Source organism: Adiantum capillus-veneris, chromosome 2, assembly GCF_014529385.1.
Source record: "Adiantum capillus-veneris isolate H3 chromosome 2, ASM1452938v2, whole genome shotgun sequence".
NCBI lineage: Eukaryota > Viridiplantae > Streptophyta > Polypodiopsida > Polypodiales > Pteridaceae > Adiantum > Adiantum capillus-veneris.
The window spans coordinates 22,176,663-22,194,678 of record NC_140932.1 but is presented as its reverse complement, the minus strand read 5'-3'; positions in this window follow the sequence as shown (position 1 = coordinate 22,194,678).

The following is an 18,016-nucleotide window of genomic DNA, read 5'->3' as shown; positions in this document are numbered from 1 at the left end:
ATCCATAAAAAATCCTCATAAAATCTGTTAAATGGCTCAAAGGTTTTAAATGTTGCCTTCGAAAATGATGGTGATCCATTCTTCAAACCAAAGCTCATCATTGTATATGCAAAAGCTCCCCATTCTATGATAAAAGCAGTTTTTTCAATATCCTCCTTAGCCATTGGTATTTGATTGTACCTTGAAAATCCATCAAGGAAAGTGTACATCTCATGTCCCGCTACATCATCCAGAACTAAATCAATAAAAGGTAATGGAAATGGACCTGAAACTGTTGTTGCATTCAATTTTTTGTAATCCACACAAACCCTTAACTTCCCAGACTTCTTAGGTACCACCACAATTGGTGACGACCATTCCGCCTGATCCACTGGCACAATGAATCCTGCATTCAGCAATTTATCCAATTCCTCTTTCACCTGCTTGGTGTAATTTAGATTCATCCTATATCTTTGTTGAATCACTGGAACAGCATCCGTTCTCAAATTGATATGATGATTGTAAACCTGAGGATCCATGCCTTTCAAATCAGAATAATCCCATGCAAAGACATCAATATACTCCAATAGTAATTCCTTCAAGTCCTTCTTGAAACCGTCCTCCAAATGAACACTAACTTTTACCATCCTTGGATGATCCTCCGTCCCCAAATTCGTACAGAGCCTCCGCTCTCTGAATTGCCTCCTTTGTCTTTAACTCTGAATCCTCCATCACAGTTTCTTCTTGGATTTTCCTCTCTTCCCTCTTTAATTCTTAATTTTCCTGTTCCACACCATCTATATTCCTCTCCAACTAATCAATTCCCAAACTGTCTTCTTTCACTACATATTTATCAATGATCCGCTCCACATCAACCTCGAATACCGGAACAATTGTTGGATTTGCTACTAGGAAATATGCCTCTTCATCATCCTCCAATCCTTCAGACATGTTAATTGCTTGTGCCAACATCGGCTTCGTTGATTCTGACAATTCCTTCTTCAGCCCCATTGGTAATGTAACTTCTCTCCTTCCTTTCTTAACCGTCACTTCATTTTTTCCCCAGTCCTATTTTAGCTTAGCCATGCGAAACCATGGCCTCCCCAACAACATAGAATAAGTATTTTTTGAATCCTTCATCCTGATGACTACAAAGTTACCATAAATTGCAATCCATGAATGATAATACCCTGCCTCCTTAACATCCCCACTGGTTGAACTCTGCTCTGATCAGCCATACGCACTTGAAATGGAGCTGGTTCCAACCTGACATCTTGCATCCTTAGAAATTTTGATTCCGAAAGTATGTTGACACCTGGTCCACCATCCAATAGAACATCGGAAAATTTGTGGTTATTAAACTCCAACGATAGTGTCGGCACTTAAAAATCCACATCCTCCGGGCTAATCTGGCAACTCTAAACTATCTGTTGCACCTCATTCATACTTGGAGCAGTCTTCGACCTCCGCATCACTGTATATAATTTATCCCTAAAAATTGGAACTAATGACAACAACTGATCCAAGGTAAAATATATAGAGGAATTGGTTAACTCTTCAAACAAGGCATCCGTCCTTTCTCTTTCTTTCTCCACCTTTTTTACCCCTTTCTCCTTCAGTTTCAGCTTGATATGTTGTTGCTCCTTTTCCATCAGATCTTCAGCTACCTCATCCCGAATCTCCTTTTGCTCCTCCCAGTCCAATGGAGGTTTCAACCTTGCTTTTGACCTTGTTGTCACTAATACATCTACTTCCTCTTGCAAAAATTTAGAAAAATCACATTCGAGATGACAATCCATAGCCACTTCATTCAACCCCTGATCCTGAAACGATTCTACTACTATCAAACTACTTCCCAGTTCTTTGTTTGCTTCGGCTGATTGTGTTGGTGGTGCTGGCAACTGCAGCACTTTCCCCCTTGGTTGTTGCTGATTCCCCCCTTGATAATTCCAAACCAGCTAATTCCATCCTTGTGGTTGTGGCTGCCAATTCTGCCAATGCTGCTACTAATACCAATTTCCCCCCCATGGGAGTCTTGAATTCTACCATCCTCCATATCTCGGTCCTCCTCCAGAATTGAAATTTCCTCTGAATGATGGTCCCCCTTCATTAAACTGTGGTCTCCACCCAGAATACGATTGTTGCCTTTGCCAACCTTGATTGTTGAACATCCTCTGCCTTCCTAATGTCTCTGGAAACACCCCATGAGTTTGAGGTCCTTGTTGCTGAATCCTTTCTGGTACAACACCCCTGAAATTCGGATTAAACCAACATTCCTTTGTCTAATGCCCATCCTTAACACAAATTTCACAATGAGGGGATTTTTATTCCACAACTTTCTGCACTCCCAACTTCTTCAATTTCTTCTCCACCAATTTTTCCACTCTATCCTTTATCCTTAGACTTTTTCTGCAACTTCTTCTTGCTTTTCTTCTTCTTATCCTCATCTCCTTCTAAATCCAAATCATCATTGGAATCCTCTTCACTATCAGAATCCATTTCTGTATCTGAATCAATATCAATTTTTTAATCCGAATCGGTGTCCAAATCCGAATCATCAGATCTCTTCTTCTTCTTCGACCTGCTTTTCTTCTTTTCTTTAGATGACCTCTTGGATGCTTTCCCATGAGAGACCCCAAACCTTTTCTCTGCTCTTTGAGCTGTTTCCACTAATGCTTGTAATCCACCCACAACATCAACTCCAGCAATAGCATTCTTCAATTCCTTCCTTAATCCGTTCTAAAAATACCCAGCAAGCATTTCATCAGTTGGCCTTTCTTGAGCAGTCAGCTTTCTCACATATTGGTTAAACTTTTGTGCATAATCCTCAACAAACATTTTCCTTTGTTTCACTTCCCTAAGCTTGGTCAACACATCATGTGGAGTCTTTTCCTTTCTGAACCTATTCAAAAATGTTGCTTTCAAGCCATCATAATTAGCAAAATGACATGCTGGAAAATTATTAAACCATTGCATAGCCTTCCCATCCAATGTAGCCTCAAACTGGCGCATCATAGCATGGGCATCGTACACTCCGGCAAATCCTCTAGCCTGTCATCTTGTCTCGTATTGAGATATGTGGCAATCGGGGTCTTCCTTCCACTTTCCCAAAAAGGTCCGAAATTTGACGCACATATCCTGCCTAGCCACCGCCATATTTGTAAGTCCACCTGGTTGTACAAGATTTCTTGCACTGGTACTTTCCAACGGATCAAAAATCAATCTCCTTCTTGCCACTAATGCATGCTGAAAAACTGCAACCGCCAACCGCGGAAATATATCCGGTTCTTCATTTTCTACGTCTTCCTCCCACCTATCACTCAAATAATCCTCTGCACACTCCAAATCTTCCACAGTATCATAAGAATCCTCCCCTATAGAAACTCGGTGCATCCCACTATAATCCAAACTTCCCTGCAATTCCGAACTCTGACCATCTCGCCCATAAAACTGCCGGAATCGCCTAGCAATTGACCTTGTCCCCAATACGGGAATGTATCCTCTTCTACTTCCTCCAAAGTGCAGCCAACCACCCATACCAACTCGCACTATTTTGAACATCTTCCCTCCATTCAACTAAACCTTTCACCTCTTCAGCACTCGCTCCTACAAGAGAAACTTGTATTCGTCCATGCTATATCACACCTACACCGTGATCGCCAAGTGTTATAGGCACAGACATTCAGAACAGACAAACTGACAGGAATCAAAATGGAACTGGAACAGAACACAAAAACAGACTAATTCCGCCATAACTTCCGCCTTCACATTCCCAAAAAGACACTGATCGACAGTTACATAATTCGAGAATACTAATGGCAACGCCCTTTCCCAAGAACACCCCTTGGAATCCAAAAAGTACAAAAGTTGATATTTCAAATTCCACTAAGGTAAAACATCCAAAATTCTCTCAGCTTAACACTCGGTGCAAGAATTTTTTGTTGTGCCCGTACTTTTCCATGTGCCAGCAGATCCCAGTCCAATTGTGCAAGTTCATCCTTCCTGGCATCAAATGAACATTCCCTAACAGTCTTGGCTCTGTCAGGAGTCTCAACCCACTATATTATAAATGAGGCAACATCCTTCTTGAGGAAATTTTCCCACTGCCTCTCATTTTTCTTTTCTATCCCTGGCAGAATGACAAAATTACTGGGATCATTGAAGTACATCTTATAGAGGGAATCATCCAAAAGTGTTAGACTTATTGAACTTAGGAAAGACGTACCAAAAGGTTTCTAGTTTTTTTAAAAACATTTTCTTTGGGGGTTCCCATATTCCCAACTGCTAACATGGCAGCAATTCTGTGCCAGCCACCCACTAAAACAACGCTTGGCCTAAGATAGGCACTTGTCCATACCCTTCTCAAGATTATGGTAAGTGTGCAATGACCATAGAAAATTTTTTGCTATCTGACTCAGTCCAAGGAAGAATAATTATGCATCATTCCGTACATAGTAGGTGACATTATCATCCCCCTTTACTTTGTCAAAGTATAGGGTGTTTAAATCTGGGGGTTCCAATCCTTTGCGCTTATCATGCACACAAGCCAGCACATTGTTAAAGTCTACAATTACTGCCAAATCTCTATGGATTGGGAAGCAAGACATTGGTTCATAGCAAGCAAACTGGCGATCAATGTGCTCTACCTCCTCAGTGGGTGGTGGGGGTTTTGAGCCAACCACACGAATTTTAACTACAAAGCACAAATGGACAGAAACTAGAGAGAATACTTATATTTATATTGCCGGAAAAAAATATACAAAGCTACGATCTAAAAAAGATAGCATGGAAAAAAGATACAAAGATGCAAGCAGCTAAATCTTCTTGCATGCTCTGGTTTTTGGGGAGAGTATGCCAGTACCCTTTTTGAGGACCTAGGTTAGCTCGTCCTCCACCTACCTATTTCTCTTCTTCCACATCTCCATTGCTACTGATAGCCGTTTCTTGGCTCTTCGTAATCGCCCTTGTGAGTTACCTCACCCTACCAAAATCACCTAAACACTGTGTCTATTCTTACCTTTTCACTGTACATAGGCGTGTGTGAGTTAGGGAATTTTTCTCATATCTCTTTAAAACCCTCAGTTAGCTAGTAATTTTGGCTAGTTGAGCCAAAAAGCAATTAAATAATTTTAAAAATTAAAATATGCTATGGCCCATTTGTGTGTAACTATTGCATTGTATATAGGGCCTGAATATACGGGAATTTTCATAACTATTTTGGTATTTGTTTAAATATTTCTACCTAGGTGTGCGTTATTTGCCTATGTATGCTATGTGCATTGACTCACCATTACCACAATTTTCTTACCATTTTACATACTCTTTATTCCATATAAAAATATCTTCACACAAGCTTCGCTTATTTTTGGTTTGAATCCACTTCTAAGAAAAAACCTCAAAAATACTTTCCACCATCAGACATTGTCTTTCACTAAATTCCTATTTCCTAGAGGTATTTTTTCTTATCTCTTGTAAATAAATATACTTTAATAAAAACAAATGAGGGTCCCCTCATTTAATTCCTTATATTTTTATATATCTATTTTTTCCATTTTATATTTATATATAGCTGACACTCTTCTACATTCCATAAATTGTTTATATATACTAGCCTATTTTTTCTCATCTTATCCATGTATTATATTTTGCATAATCCACAACCATGCATATTTTCAAACCCCTAAGAATCAATTAGCTCATGCTCTCATGCAAGGAGGGGCTCACCTTTGAAGCCATATGCAAATTCAACAAAAGGGGGGCCACTGAAGACTTTTTTGTGAAGAAAAACAGTTATTTTGGTGGGATTTTTTATATCCATCTCCACTCCAAATTTGAAGTGGTGGTCAAAAGAGAAAATGTGGAATAAGATCTTAATAATCACCTCAAAGATTTTGGTGATTTTTGGAGCAACCACCGGTGATCTAGGAGTTTTTGAGTGGACCCCAGTCTGCCCACTTTTCTCACAAGTAGCCCATAGTCTTCTCTCACCTCTTTCCACACTTCTACACACACACTCATTCCTCTCAATTCCTCACTCAAACTTGCATCTTTCATGGTTTCTCTCACCTTCTTCACCATTAACCTCCCATCTTACTCCCATAGCTCTCATGTGAGCTCTCCATATACATACACCATCTCTATGCCTCTCTCTACTACTTCCAAAGTACAATTCCATCTTACCCCTTCTCTATATACATAAAACTCAGCATGTAAACCATGCTTAACCTCTGCAAATTGAGAGATCTCATCAACCATTTTCCATTTCCATCGCAATAATCAACCTTGGTGGCGGTGGCGTAAAGAAGAGAAGAGGAAGAAGAGGATTGATAGTCATTTTGAGAACCTACACAAGTAAGTCCAAAACTTCTTCAAGCTTCACAATCACAAGGATTTTCTTTACTTCATTCAACCATTCACCCCATTCTACCCATTGTAAATATATCATTAACTTTCTAGTGATTACTAACACTAACAATTAACATACTAACACAAAATAGCCATTGACCTAACCATAAAAGACACCTCACCTCAAGACATGTGCATAGTAACTCTCTCTCTCTCTCTCTCTCTCTCTCTCTCTCTCTCTCTCTCTCTCTCTCTCCCCTTCCTAAAAACTCTACTTTCACCTTATCTACCATCAATAATGCTCTTTTTTGATCCCACATCCATGACTCAAGCAAACAAAGAAGGCCCGCAATGTTTTGATATTCAGAAAAAATCATAATACTGATTTGATAGCTTGTAAATAAGGATTTACAATAATCTTAATGAGGGGTCTCCAACCTATAAATATTCCCCTCTTCTTCTTGTAAAACAACCTCCAATATATCACATAGCACACCAACACTGTATGTGTGAGGAGAGACTTAGGTGTAGCAACCACTTTGTGAGCTTCACTCTTGGTGTGAGAGAAGCACATTGCAAGTGAGAGAGCGTGAGTTCAAAATCTCAAAATCACTATTGTATATGTTCCTCCATCATCAATAAATTGAGGTTTGGTGCATCAAAGGCGTGATTCGACGTTCAAATCTTTGTCCTTCCACTTATGCGACTACAGTTTAGTGAATTCAAGGTGCCTTGTGTATTTTGAGTTTCTATCATTTGATCTTGTTTTAAAAAGTGTTTTAGTGTATTTTCCATTGCCAATTTTGTGTCCATTGTAAGAGGGTATTGTGGTGAGAGGTCTCCCACACCCTAAGACAATGTGAGTGTGTTGGCAATGTTTTAGCATTCACTAAGCATTGAGTTAGTTTTGTACAAGATCTATGATAACATCATAATGAACCATCTCCATTTGTAAGTCACAAATAAGGTATTACGCAAGATCCATTCCTCTCTCTCTTCCCTTTGCTCTAACTCTCTCCGGTCCATTTTGTGTGTGTCTTGGTGTGACGTTGTTTGTGTGTGTTTTGTGGTGCATCTTCTCAGTTGTGACAAAATCTCTCTTGCGTCCTAGTTCGCATACCATAACTAGGTGGTGCCCCTATCTTGCTTGGGTTTGGCTGTGGGTTTATTGTTGTGTTGTGCTTGTGGTTGCCCCAGTCCCAATTGAGCAGCACGGGAGCCTTGAGGGGTGTTTAGAGGTCGCCTCTCTTGTTGCCCGCCTCAGACCGCCTCAATTTTGGTGCCCCCACTGAGGAGGGCTTGTGTATGTTTTGTGTAGGCTCAACCTTTAGCATAATCAAGTAGCTTGAATGAATCAGGAAGATTTGTATGACCCATTTGTTCCTATTGCAACGCAAAAGGTGCATATCATTGTAAGCACAAAATTATAATTTGAGCGAGTACTTCGTAGAATTTTGGGCCCTCTTAGGTTGGCCGAGATAAACGCTTCAGTAAATCCTCTTATTTTACCTCTCATTAGGTACGACCTTAGTTTGTACGTCTATATTCTTGTTTTGTTTTAAAGCACTAGGTCTTTCATAGACCATGGATAATGGCCCAGGAATAGAGTTTTTTCCCTTGTATTTCACTCCACACATTAGAATAAACGTTGCAAATAGTAGAAAGATCCTTTTTCAACAACGTATGGTGTTCATGTTTGGTGCCCAAAGAGTAGGAGAAATTCTTGCATCACCAAACCCTGTCATCCTGCCTCTTGTTGATTATCACAGATCATTTGATGTGCATATTTTTATTTTGTTGTAGAACAGATTGTCATTTGAAAAACATTATTGTGTAGATATTTTTAAGAAAAGAAAAAAAGAGGTGCGTCAATTTGAAATCAATTCAATGGAAAGCCAATGCCAAATGCACGGATATCCTCTTTTCTTTGGAGAGCCTGGAGAGGATGCAGAATTATTTTTAGCAAATTTCAAGATGTCTTGCCGTATCAAGAGGATGTAACTGATCAAGAACGTATAAAAATTTTTGAGGTGGTCCTTAGGAAAGATGCTAGCACTTGGTTTGACTCTTTGCCTGAGGAAGTTAAGGGGAATTACACGAAAGTTTTGAATCATTTCAAGAAATACTTCTTTGATCCCAAAAACACTCAAAAATTATGGCAAGACATGTTTCTCATAAGCAAAAAGACTTAGATGACTACTACATGTATAAACAAGAGTTTCTACGTCTTTGGGTTGTGTGGGTGAGAAATGTTGCTAACCCTGGTGATGGTACAGAGTTCCTCAAGAAGGAGAGGTTCATAGCCAGTCTCTTTCCCACACTCAAAATAAAAGTTGAGGCGGGTGCACCTGCTAGTTTTGATGCATCTGAAACTAGGGCTGTTGAGAAGTATAGGAAACTCAAGTGTCTAAGAGGAGAGGTTCCAATAGAGGGTCCTAGACCTAAGGAAAAATTGCAAGCATCAACATCTAGAGAGATTCCTGAGGTAACAGCAGAGGTAATTGAAAATTTAAATGAATCCTTACGAAACTTGTCAATTCACCTTGCACAAACTGTAGGTCCCAAGGGACAAGCAAAGAAGTCAGAAGAGCGAGAGCCACCATGACCTAGGAGAGTCTTGCAATGTTGGAATTGCAGAGAATCTGGACATGGGATGTATAATTGTCCTTGGCCCCGTGGGGAGCCAGGAAGACCTAGCTTGCCCAGTGATGAATGCAGGTGAAGGACCTAGTCAACAACCACGGCTTCTACAAAGGCCAAATGGAGCAAGACCACCTCCACGAGGAGTGGAAGGAGTTCCACCTTTGCCAGATCCAAATGTGCATGTGGTAGAGGTGACAAATTCCAATGAGGTGGACATGAAAGCAAATGGCATTAAGTGTGGCCGTGGAAAAGGTAAGGAGAAAGAAGGAGTCACGTCACAAAGTGATCACGGATGAGAAAAGAAGGCAAAGGAGACCAAGGAAACCAAGAGGACTCGACATCGTATCAACCTCCAAGACTTCCCTCTTGGACAAGGTATGGCTCCGTACAATTTGCTGGAAGACATGAGAGGTAAGGGTCCTGATATATCATGGCCTCAATTTCTTGCATTATGTCCACAAGTTAGGAGGGATTTAACAAAGGAAATTAGCACTAGGAGAAAGGTAAAAGAGAGTGTGCCTGTGGTAAAAATTGCACAAGCTGAAATGAATGAGGATATTACACCTCTGCTAGATTGTTACATAAAAGGAAGATTGGTTAGGAAAGATCTAGTGGATGGGGGTGCACAAATTTGCATCATGACAGAGGGACTCATGCAAAGACTAGGCATGCACATCCATGAGACACCTGAAATCAAAGTGAAAATGGCAAACAATAGCAAGGCTAGGTGCATAGGCATTTGTAAAAATGTCTTTGTGGAGGCCTTTGGCATTAAGAAGGCGGTGGATTTTTATGTTATGTCGACCAAGGGAAGTGGCTATCCATTTATCCTAGAAAGATCATGGCTAATGAAAATGCGAGCTTTGTAGGATTGGGAAAGTGGAAAATTAATTTGTAGGAATGACTATCATAAGAAGGTTGTCTTTGACATGAAGGAGCAACGCCAAGAGGAGCTCCACGAAGAATCATCTCAAAGTGAGACGGAAGAAGATTGGATCGATAACACTTCAGAAGAAGGAAGTACCGGCAGCATTACTGAAGAGGAGTCTTCCATCGAAGTCATGGGGGTAAGGTTTAAGCCAACCAACCAAGAGACCTCTTGTTAAGGTTTGGAGGAGATAGGTGCCCAAGAGAACCAAAATGTGGAAGATGAAGGAATGTCAGAAGGTATGTTGTCTACAACACTTACAAAGGATGAAAGAGAGGAGTTCAAAGGTGTGTTAAGGAAATTTCCTAAGCATTTTGCTAAAGACTACACCGACGTGCGTGGAGTAGATGATGTTCAACACAAGATCGAGCTAAAGCCAGAGGCCAAACCTAAAGCTCAAAAGCTACGAAGACTAGGAGTCATCAAGGAGCAGGCTCTACTCAAGGAGGTAAGAAAACTTCTAGCAGCAGGTTTCATTTATCCAATGGAGAATTCAGAATGGGTCTCTCCTATTGTTGTCACTCCCAAGAAAAACGGCAAGTGGAGGGTGTGTGTGGATTACCGTCCATTGAATGAGGCAACAAAAAGAGATCACTTTCCCCTCCCATTTCTGGATGAGATACTAAATGAGGTAGCTGGTCATGAGAAGTACACTGTGTGTGATGGCTACTCAAGTTACTTTTAAATAGGGATTGCATTGGAGGATCAATTGAAAACAACCTTCATCACTCCTTGGGGTTGTTATGCTTTTAGAGTCATGCCATTTGGTTTGACAAATGCTCCTGCAACTTTTCGACGTTTCATGACCATGGTGTTTCAAGCATTGTTTGGAAAGTCAATTAGGGTGTTCATTGATGATTTTTGCATTTATAGTTCAAAATCATTACATCTACAAAGGGTAGAAGAAGGTTTGAAGAAGCTCTATGACATGGGAGGTCAACTCAACCCCGACAAGTACCACATAGGTGAGGATGAAGTGATCTTGCTTGATCACAAAGTTTCTTACAAAGGCATTGAGGTGGATCCTTCAAAGTCAAAGGCTCTTATTGAGTTACCATCACCGAAGAGTCTTAAGAAGGTCATCTCATTCATTCAAAAGGTGAATTACATGTCACGCTTCATTCACTTAGCCTCAGAGTTACTTCGAACTTTGCAAAAATTGACACGAAAAGTCGAGTTTGTTGGGTCTAATGAGCTTGAAGAATATTTTTGTAACATCAAAGTCATTCTGTCAAAGCTACCAACACTCATGCCTCCTTGTTGGGAGTACACATTCTTTGTTAGCTCTAGTGTTGGAAAAGAAACAATTGGTGCTGTTTTGCTACAACGAGATCCCCACAGTAGCAGGATGCGACCCATCTATTTTGCTAGTAGGGTCATGAATGCCTTGGAGAGAGGCTACACGGAGGCAGAACTCATGATTCTTTCTCTCATGTTTGCGGTGAGAAAGTTTAGATCCTACTTGCTACCAAAACCTTTTGTAATTCTCACTGTAGAAAATTTGTTCCCTTGGGTGTCATCTCAAATGAATCTTAGTACTAGAATCTCAAAGTGGATTATGGAGTTGCAAGAGTTTCAATACTCTTTCAAGGTAGAAGATTGTGTGCGTGCACAATTGGTAGGGATTCTCACTTATAGGGTACATGAAAAGGAGATTAAGGTTTCTGAAGTAAAGACCCTATCATTGCCACCACCAAAAAGTATTCCAAATTCTTTTACCTTGTTCTTTGATGGAGCTTTTCGACGAGCCACAGGAAAAGAAGGGGGAGGGCTAGTATTGCTCAACCCAAGTGGAGAGGTGTTCATGAAAGAGAAGGTCAATCTACCACGCTCAACTAGCAACAATGAAGCAGAATACGACACACTAATTCATGGTTTAAAGATGTGCATTGGCCAAGGTATACAACGTCTCATGGTAAAGGGGGATGCACTTCTCATTGTGAAGCAGATTTTAGGCATTTGGGCATGCAAGAATGAATGCTTAAGGACAAAATTTCATGCCATTTGTAGGTTGTTTAATCAATTTGAAGAAGTGCAACTATATCATATTCATAGGAAACAAAATGAAGATGCCAATTTACTTGCACAACAAGCAGTTACATGTGTTGAGAAAGAAGCGCAGGTCATCATGGTGGGAGCCGCTGTCAAGCAACCAAGATACCAAGGATTGGAGTCATTGGCTCCCATTATTGGCTACAGTTTGGAGGGCGAGTTTCCACAAGACTTCACAAAAGCTCAAAAGAGGAGACTCATAAAGAAGGAAAGTTTCTATCTCTTCCTAGAAGGCTCCCTCTATCAAAGAGGGAAGGATCAAGTGTGTAGAAGAGTACCAACTATCGATGAAATTCCAGCAATTCTAAAAGGTTTCCATTAAGAGGCATGTGGCAGTCATTTTGCCCAAGAATTAAACATGAAGAAGATTTTTCCTGCGGGGTATGTTTGGCCTAGCTTGCATTTGGATGTCCAACATTGGTGTAAAAGCTGTCACAATTGTCAGATAAATGGAAATAGAAGGTTGGTGCATGACCCAAGGCAAATAGTGTTGGCAAATGGACCCTTTGAAAAATGGGGCATTGATGCTATGGGTCCTCTTCCTAGAACAAAAAATGATAAACTCTACATCCTAGTGGCTGTAGATTAGATGACTAGGTGGGTAGAGGCTCAAAGTGTCACAAGGGTAAGTGGAAAAACAGTGAGCACGTTTGTCTACACTAATATTTGTTGTAGATTTGGCACACCTCTGGAGATTGTTTCTGATAATGGTCCAGGGTTCAAGAAGGGTTTACTTACAGAAGTTTGTGGAAGAGCTTCACATTCTACATCGTCATAGCACACCATACTACCCACAGTCAAATGGTTTGGTCGATAAGGCTAATGGTGTCATTGCAGGCATCATTAGAAAGATGGTGCAAAACAAGAAAAAGTTGTGGGATGACTTCTTGGATGGTGCCTTGTGGGCTTCACATTCTACATCGTCATAGCACACCATACTACCCACAGTCAAATGGTTTGGTGGATAAGGCTAATGGTGTCATTGCAGACATCATTAGAAAGATGGTGCAAAACAAGACAAAGTTGTGGGATGACTTCTTGGATGGTGCCTTGTGGGCATATCGAACCACATATAGGGAAGCCATGGAGTTCACACCATTTCACTTGGTCTATGGTCAAGAGGCTTTGCAGCCTATCGAGCTCAACATCCCAACAATACGGCTTCATGGCAAAGGTGCACAACATGATCAAGAGGTATGGATGGATCGACTTCTTACACTAGTGGAGCTTGACTGGAAAAGAGAAGCAGCTTATGAGTGCTACAAAAGAAAATCTACACAAGCAAAGGAGAAGCTTAACAAGAAACTCAAGGACAAAGGCATCAAGGAAGGAGAGCTTGTGCTAAGGTATGACAATCGACTCGACAATCGTTTTGATGCCAAGTTTAAAACTAGATGACAGGGACCGTACATAGTCAAGAAAGCTTTCAATTCAAGTTACTATTAGCTTATGGACTTGAATGGTAAAGAGCACTCCAGGAAAGTAAACGGGTATCGCTTGAAGCCCTATTTGAGTCGCCTTCTATCAAAGGATCTACCGAAGGACTGTCAAAAAGCGACTATGTCATGTAAGTTTTGTTGCGTGAAGCATGAGTGTGACAAGAAGCCACACAATGAAAATCCTGTCAAGGGACCAGATATCATAGAGGACTCAAAAGCACTCTCTTTGCAAAAGATGCTCTATGATGGTACATGAATACACCATCATCATGGGGGAGAGCTAATGATAGCCATTTTTCGGCTCTTCGTAATCCCCATAGTGAGTTGCCTCACCCTACCAAAATCACCTAAAAATTGTAGCTATTCTTACCTTATCATTGTACGTAGACGTGTGTGAGTTACGAAATTTTTCTCATATCTCTTTAAAACCCGCAGCTAGCTAGTAATTTGGGATAGTTGAGCCAAAAAAAAACTGAATAAATTCAAAAAATAAAATATATTATGACCCATTTGTGTGTCAATATTGCATTGTATATAGGGCCTAAATATAAGGAATTTTCATAATTATTTTGGTATCTGTTTAAATATTTCTACCTAGGTGTGCGTTATTTGCCTATGTATGATATGTACATTGGCTCACCATTACCACAATTTTCTTACCATTTTGCATACTCTTTATTCCATATAAAAATATCTTCACACAAGCTTCTCTTAATTTTGGTTTACATCCACTCTTAAGAAAAAACCTCAAAAATACTTTCCACCATCAGTCATTGCCTTTCACTAAATTCCTCTTTCCTAGAGGTATTTGTTTTTATCTCTTGTAAATAAATATACTTCAATAAAAACAAATTAGGGTCCCCTCATTTGATTCCTTATATTTTTATATATCTCTTTTTTCCATTTTATATTTATATATAGTTGACACTCTTCTAGATTCCATAAATTGTTTATATATACTGGCCTGTTTCTTCCCATCTTATCCATGTATTATATTTTGCATAATCCACAACCATGCATATTTTCAAACCCCTAAAAATCAATTAGTTCATGCTCTCATGCGAGGGGCTCACCTTTGAAGCCATATGCAAATTCAACAAAAGGGGGGCCACTGAAGACTTTTTTGTGAAGAAAAACAGTTATTTTGGTGGGATTTTTTATATCCATCTCCACTCCAAATTTGAAGTGGTGGTCAAAAGAGAAAATGTGGAATAAGATCTTAATAATCACCTCAAAGATTTTGGTGATTTTTGGAGCAACCACCGGTGATCTAGGAGTTTTTGAGTGGACCCCAGTCTGCCCACTTTTCTCACAAGTAGCCCATAGTCTTCTCTCACCTCTTTCCACACTTCTACACACACACTCATTCCTCTCAATTCCTCACTCAAACTTGCATTTTTCATGGTTTCTCTCACCTTCTTCACCATTAACCTCCCATCTTACTCCCATAGCTCTCATGTGAGCTCTCCATATACATACACCATCTCTATGCCTCTCTCTACTACTTCCAAAGTACAATTCCATCTTACCCCTTCTCTATATACATAAAACTCAGCATGTAAACCATGCTTAACCTCTGCAAATTGAGAGATCTCATCAACCATTTTCCATTTCCATCGCAATAATCAACCTTGGTGGCGGTGGCGTAAAGAAGAGAAGAGGAAGAAGAGGATTGATAGTCATTTTGAGAACCTACACAAGTAAGTCCAAAACTTCTTCAAGCTTCACAATCACAAGGATTTTCTTTACTTCATTCAACCATTCACCCCATTCTACCCATTGTAAATATATCATTAACTTTCTAGTGATTACTAACACTAACAATTAACATACTAACACAAAATAGCCATTGACCTAACCATAAAAGACACCTCACCTCAAGACATGTGCATAGTAACTCTCTCTCTCTCTCTCTCTCTCTCTCTCTCTCTCTCTCTCTCCCTTCCTTGAAACTCTACTTTCACCTTATCTTCCATCAATAATGCTCTCTTTTGAGCCCACATCCATGACTCAAGTAGACAAAGAAGGCCCGCAATGTTTCAGAAAAAATAATAATCCTGATTTGTTAGCTTGTAAATTAGGATTTACAATAATCTTAATGAGGGGTCTCCAACCTATAAATATGTCCCTCTTATTCTTGTAAAACAACCTCCAATATCTCACATAGCACCCCAACACTCTATGCGTGAGGAGAGACTTAGGCGTTGCAACCACTTTGTGAGCTTCACTCTTGGTGTGAGAGAAGCACATTGCAAGTGAGAGAGCGTGAGTTCAAATCTCAAAATCACTATTGTATATGTTCCTCCATCATCAATAAATTGAGGTTTGGTGCATCAAAGGCGTGATTCGACGTTCAAATCTTTGTCCTTCCACTTGTGCGACTACGGTTTAGTAAATTCAAGGTGATTTGTGTATTTTGAGTTTCTATCGTTTGATCTTGTTTTAAAAAGTGTTTTAGTGGGTTTTCCATTGCCAATTTTGTGTCCAGTGTAAGAGGGTATTGTGGTGAGAGGTCTCCCACACCCTAAGACAGTGTGAGTGTGTTGGCAATGTTTTAGCATACACTAAGCATTGAGTTAGTTTTGTACAAGATCTATGATAGCATCATAACGAACCATATCCATTTGCAAGTCACAAATAAGGTATTACACAAGATCCATTCCTCTCTCTCTTCCCTTTGCTCTAGCTCTCTCTGGTCCATTTTGTGTGTGTCTTGGTGTGAGGTTGCTTGTGTGTGTTTTGTGGTGCATCTTCTCGGTTGTGATAAAATCTCTCTTGCGTCCTAGTTCGCATACCATAACTAGGTGGTGCCCCTATCTTGTTTGGGTTTGGTTGTGGGTTTGTTGTTGTGTTGTGCTTGTGGTTGCCCCAGCCCCAATTGAGCAGCACGGGAGCCTTGAGGAGCGTTTAGAGGTCGCCTCTCTTGTTGCCCGCCCCGGACCGCCTCACTACAAATTGTAGGGTTGAATCCATTTTAAGATCCTCTGTTTCAGCTACACTATCCTCCTTACAGGCATCAGTATCTGGACAGCATATTGTGATGACAATCGACATGGTGACCATGATTTAGACATGGGAGGAGACAGATATGCAAAACTGACATTCTCTTGGTTGCTTGCGGACGAAGTTGTCTCCTTCAGTATGTCTCCATCACCATCCTCAACAGTTTTCCCACCCTCAAAGTTCTTGTGCTTCAACAGCACGGCCTCAAGGTGAAAGACCTCGTCCACATCGTGCATGGACGATGTGGAAGCTTCTTTCTCAGCCACTGGCTTAGCTGAACCAACACACACAATTAGTCCCCACAATAGATTAGCATAAGTTCTATTGTATCAAATGACCCACCTACCTTCAAGCTCCTCATAAGAATTTCCAAGTGCCCAGCATTTTTCTATATGGGGTATCTCCCATTTACAGTCTGGTACAACACACTTGGGATCAGTCGCGCCGCTGACCACTGAAAGCAGAATGGATGGTAATTGTGGGCACACGATAGCTGAAAGACACCGGACACATATTTTCCCCATAGTTCTTGACCACATGTCACACAATAAAATAGTATCCACACTAAATTTAAACTTGGAAGGTGGAGTGGGCACTAGAAGGGCCCTGCCTTCTCTTTTCTTGAATTTGATGGACCCCTTCATATGAAGGAGGCCTGCCTTCTGACTCACCAAGCTCCCTATCCATTTCTTGGACTATTTTCTGTACAAAATGAAAAACAAAGGAAGATTATTGCACAACCAACCATGATGGGGGACATGCAGTCCCTAGCAGCAGGCACTTGCAAAGCACCTTGGAGCACTTGCTGGAACATTCAAGTACTTGTAGACACTTGCAAGTGCCTGCAAGTGCTCTATCTGTCCACTTGCCACACTTTGAAAGGCACTTGCTAGCACTTGGAAGGTCTTTTTAGCACTTTGAAGCACTTTCAACCACCTACAAACTCCTACAAATGCTTGCAGGGTCCTAAAAGTGGTTAAAAGGGCTTTAAAGTGATTAAAAGTGTTGTGAAGTGATTGCAGAATAAACTTTTAAGCATTTTGAAGTAATTTTAACCACTTTGAAGCACCTTCAAGCACTTGCAGGACTTTTCAAGTGGTTGAAAGTGCTTCGAAGTGATTTAATGTGCATGCAGATGGTTCAAAGTGCTTGCAAGTGCATGAAAGTTATGCACTTTTTAGCACTTGTAGGAATTTGTAGATGCTTAAAAGTGCTTGGAAGTGCTTACAGGTGCTCTATTTGTCCACTTGCAATAGAAAGGAATTTGCTAGCACTTGGAAGTTCTTTTTTGCACTTTGAAGCAATTTCAACCACCTGCAAACTCCTGCAAGTGCTTTTGCAGGGTCTTGAAAGTGGTTAAAAGTGCTTTAAAGTGGTTAAAAGTGCTCTGAAGTGATTGCAAAAAGCACTTTAAGATTTTGAAGTAATTTTAACCACATTGAAGCACCTTCAAGCACTTGCAAGAGTTTGCGAGTGGTTGAAAGTGCTTCAAAGTGCTTTAATGTGACTGTAGGTGGTTCAAGGTGCTTGCAAGTGCATAAAAGTAAGGCACTTTCTAGCAATTTTTAGCACTTCCAGGCATTTTTAAGAGTTTAAAAGTGCTTGGAAGTGCTTGCAGGTGGTTAAA